Source organism: Triturus cristatus, chromosome 3_2 (assembly GCF_964204655.1).
Source record: "Triturus cristatus chromosome 3_2, aTriCri1.1, whole genome shotgun sequence".
NCBI lineage: Eukaryota > Metazoa > Chordata > Amphibia > Caudata > Salamandridae > Triturus > Triturus cristatus.
In genome coordinates this window covers 987961253-987966329 of record NC_140584.1, presented here as the reverse complement: position 1 = coordinate 987966329, position 5077 = coordinate 987961253, and the positions used below count along the sequence as shown (strand labels likewise).

Genomic DNA, 5077 nt, shown 5'->3' with positions numbered 1-5077 from the left:
CTCCGTAGCGAGACTGGGCTCGAGTAGAAGTTCCCGGGTCTGCAGCGAGTGTCGGACCGGAAGGGGCAGGTCATATGCATTCTCCTACGTAGGAGAGGGTGTGTGACGAGGGGGGCGTGTCCCGAGTAGTGAGTGCGATTGGAAGGGAGAAGAGACACGGGACGGGGAGAGACGGACGGCGTTGTGAGGTTTAGAATGAAGAAGAAGAAGTAAAAACATACGGATAGGAAGGCAAAAAAACCCCCCCCCCCCCCCCCCCCAACCCCGCCTGGGACCACCTGTACCTCCTTCCACCCGTCACTTCTTGTAGCACGATCGGCTAACTTTTGCCTTTCTTACTCTTAATGTACTCCTCCCTATTATTACCCTACCTTGTTCTTTCCCGAATCTACTTCAATTCTGATTTTCATCGCTTCCCTGCTCCGGGCCCCCTCTCCCTCTCTCCACATGTATTCCCCTCCTTGCCTTCCTATCCGTATGTTTTTACTTCTTCTTCTTCATTCTAAACCTCACAACGCCGTCCACTCACTACTCGGGACACGCCCCCCTCGTCACACACCCTCTCCTACGTAGGAGAATGCATATGACCTGCCCCTTCCGGTCCGACACTCGCTGCAGACCCGGGAACTTCTACTCGAGCCCAGTCTCGCTACGGAGAACCAGCTGACCATTCAGGTACTGTGATCGCCCCTCTAACGTTCATCGGCCCCCCACTAACCCTCGGCCTTCTCCGCACTACCAGCACTTACCCCCCCTTCCCGCCCACAGATTACCCACCATTGACGTGAACAGTCTTGGCTCTCCGATTTCCAGCACGAAGGATTCCTTAATCGCGGCGAATCTTCTGCCGCTTTTCCCGTACCAGGACCTATCCAGTTCCTGGCTTAATTCCCAGGTAATTACTTTCCCACCCCATTAACGGTTACCGCGCTGGCCTGCTACAACTCATTACGCCGCTCACCGGCACACCAAACCCCCCATAATTAATTTCTCCTGCCTCCAGGAATTCCACTGCTCAACTACCTAGACTGGATTTCCGCTGTCCGGCCACACGGAATGAGTGCACTTAGGCTTAACTCTCCACCATCCTCAATCCTGACGGTTCCTATAGTCCTATTCCGCTAATTCCAGGTAATTATTACCCTCCACTTCCTCCGGTCCCCTTGCGGCTCCTTGACACTTCATCCCCTTCATTCTCCCCCCATTGTTTCGCCAACAGATATTCCCTTGTGGCACAGGAGAACCTTTTAGCTCTTTCACCTGCTGTAACTCTCGCTCTCCAGCGGTATATCGCACAGTAAGTTCCTTTCCCTTTTTCCCCTTCCCTCCACCCTTCCCAAGGCACTATCCCACTCCACCTTCACTTCCTCCCTCCGTTATCTCTTATACTCACACCCCAATTCTGGTATCATTCCTCCCCTTGCTGCTCCCTCACATTTTTTTCCTTCCACCCCAATCCTTCTCACCCTTCCTGCGTATATATCCCTAGCATGCACATTGCTCTCCCTCTCCAGTGCATCCTTACCCTGGAATGCTTCATTTTGATATTAGCCTTTCCTTTCTATTTTGAATAACCCTTTCCCTCCTCTCTTTTTTCTTCTACCCCCTTCTTTTTCCCCCCCCTTCCTTCCCTACCTACCCAGGCATACTTTCCCAGGCATTTCATCAATCGGTTAGTCCTGAAGAGATCCCACCATACTTTGGGGATCGAAACGTCGTCGACTCACATCTCTAATCTCCTAATAATACATTGTAAATCTTATTTGAGTACGAGATGTTGTTCAATTGTGACTTTCAATAACCTTTATTTTCACAAACACAAAAAGTCACATTTTAAGTCACTTGCCTGCGGCTAGGAAATCGGCTGATTTCCTTTTACAACTCACGGGCTGCTCACTTATTTCACCACATGTATTTTGGTTCGTAGCAACTGTACTATATCTGAATCATTTTTTGAATAAAACATATAATCCAATTTTTGATTGGAAAATTGTGAGATTATACCTATCTTTAAATTGAATGGGACCTTGTTTCTTAAAAATAACTTCCTACCCTTGGTCCCTTCTGATCAATAGGGTTTCCTTGTTTCTATTTTTGAGTTATCAAAGCTAGCCACAAAATGCCAGCCTCACTCTTCTCCCCAGCTACAAGAACTGTGGGTAGGGCGCACATCATGCTGGAACTGATGCACCCACTGAAGGAGGCAAAGGGGATCCTGTGGGCATTACTTTGGGTGCCAGCAGGTTTGCTCCGCCTTTCAACCTCCCAGGGATAGACAGAATGCTTTTGTGAGTTTGGCGCCAATACCCCCAAGAGATGAATGGGCCATTAACAAGCTCAAGGCAGGATTTGTTACCTGGGATCCTCAACTGGTTGGCAGGCATTCCTTTGGCACTCTGCTGGCTCGTCTAGCTTGCATCGAAATGTTCATCCATGTGTTTAGGTGTTCAACTGTAGTTATGCTAGAATCAGACATAATCTGGTTAGCTGCTGGGTAGATGAAATGTAAGCCAAGTAGTGAAAAACCTGCTAAATTTTAAGTATGAGGCTGGTCGACATTGAGATTCAAAGCAGACGTACTCCCCTCTCTCTGTTTTGCCTCAGAGCCTGGTGAAGGAACCTGGGGGACAGGGGATACTGAAGGGCCCTGGCACGAATTAGGCGATGTCCTAGCAGACACTGTATGCAGGCATAGTGAGCTATCACTTCCAGCATGCACCTGGGTCAAGAATCTTACCCTGTGCAGGTGTGAAGAGGGTTCCCTAGTCCAATGATCATCAACAACAACAGGCTTGTCACAAAGTAAAATGCTACCTGGGAGAATATATATCTATCATATTTGGGAGAGGAGTTGGCCTAACGGTTAGGGCGCTCGACCTCGGACCTGGGGGAACTGAGTTCGAGTCTCGGTAACAACGCTAAACCTCCTGTGATTCTGGGCAAATCACTTAATCTCCCCGTACAATATCTTGACAAAAACGAGATCCCACAGCCGACTAATGTTGAGCACATCAATACTAAAGTCCCATAAATCAAAAAGTCCTGTGCCAAACGTCTCCAAGACCTGCTGCAAAAAGGCCCTCCTGAGAAATCCAGGAATAAACTTTTGAAGAAGAGTGGAGGCGGCACCAGGAATGAAGTCACATATCCAAAGAAGCCATCATATTTCAAGAAAATCCTTTATTCATCTTCATATAATGGTAGATATACACAGCACAACAGCCAACGCGTTTCGTTCCAGTTAATGGAACTTCATCAGGGCTGGAAATAACACAAGACAACATGTAAAAAATACGAAACTGACATAAAAATAAGAACTAAACCCATATAAACATTGTACTCCTGTAAGAAACAATAGCCCTAAACAAACAAATTTCAATACATAAATCACTTAATAGTTAAAAGAACCACATACAATCAAAAAACATGTATCAGCACATATGACTTAAGACAAACTAAAATCCTAATAAAAAATGTCATGTCACTAAAAATAGATCAATGTTGTTAGTCATATTGCCATTTGGTTGATTATTTTGGAAAACGTTCATATTAGCTAGTTATTGTATATACACTTGAAAAGAGAGGATAAAGAAGGAGAAACTTAGTGAAAAAGAGGAAAACCACAAAGAAAAAACAACAAGCACGAAAAACACCAAATATATATAGACATGAAAGGACCAACGTATTAATCCATAGTATTGCACATTCCCAAAAGGCAAAGGCTTGCACACACAATAAAAAATCAAAATCTCACCATAAAGTTGTAAAGGTTTAGAGCACAAAAACGTGTACGTGTAGGTTCAGCAACGATTACCTAAGAGTAATGATAGGATAGCGCACACTTCAAATTAACATAATAATCTCCTTTCCATCGTTGTTATAATGGTATAATTCTACCACTTCCAACAAATTGCTACTTGATAAATACATGCCACTGATCAATTCTCACATAAGAAACTTTTTAAGATGACATAGTAAAAGGTCGTTCTTATGATTACCATTTAAAATATAGTAATGTAGTGTACTTATGTCACATATAAACATATTTCAATAGGGGCAGACAGAGTGATCATACAAAAAATCTCAAATTAGTGCATAAATATATACACCATCAATATTGCATCCCAACATCAGCATGGTTTTTATAAACACACATCTGCATCTAAGCTCAATATGAATAGCGTCTACGAGTAACTATGAGCACCAACTCAGCACCTATAGTGTCAATTTAAATAAGTGATAGGCAATTTAAACATAATAACATTGCTGTCTTAAGCCTACTGAAGATCCCCTGTTAGAAAAACCCCTGTACTATTGCCGCTTTACTAAAGGATTGTAAGAATCCCGGCAAACTTGAATAAGACCGAGGTATATTCTAGTATTAAGATAAAACCAAAAACAATCAAAGATAAAAGCATATATAGCGACATTATCTAAAAACAAAGTGCGGATACGAATCATAATACGACGCAATATAAACGTCTATGATATCAAATAATATACTACATTCCGTTACTAGAAAAATGCCGCTCTGCCCCAAAGGGTCAGCTCAAATAAACCCTCGACCACAGAGATGCGGTAAAAGAGGTACTATAACCCTTCTTCACCGCCATTGCTATGTAGACATATGCTCTAATCATAAAATTATTTCAATGAATACGACAATCACAGCTAAATATAGTACAAGTCATAGTTAGACGCGATATAAGCGTCTTACATATTACGCAGGCAAATCAGTTAAATCCAATTCAAAAGCTGTATACGCATATAGCTTACTCACTCAATATAGCGTTACGATTGACGCTACGGTCACAGTAGACCATACCCGCAGTGTGAAGGGAAAGCAACCGCCTTATAGAATGGTTGCAGTTTATAAAGAAAGTCACGGAAGAGCATACGAGTCGGCGTCTGACGTCATAGGGATATCGGAATCGTCTCGATTCAACCCCACAAACATCAGCGCCATTTTGGAGTGTGGACAAACGGCAATGTACACTCGTTTTCAAGAAAAATAAATAAACAAAAGTCACCATCAAATAGGGGCGCAAGATAACGAACTGTTATATATTCTATGACA

At 43.4% G+C, this 5077-nt stretch overlaps 1 long non-coding RNA gene across 1 annotated transcript; it reads right to left on the bottom strand.

Moving 5' to 3' along the window:
* Positions 1-3146: 3146 nt before the first annotated feature.
* LOC146858941 (uncharacterized) lies at positions 3147-4854 on the bottom strand. The gene is made up of 3 exons (XR_014979712.1): positions 4781-4854; positions 3755-3814; positions 3147-3261 (listed from the first exon to the last, which is right to left on the bottom strand). It is a non-coding gene; the product is annotated as an uncharacterized LOC146858941 (long non-coding RNA).
* Between the last annotated feature and the right edge of the window lie 223 nt (positions 4855-5077).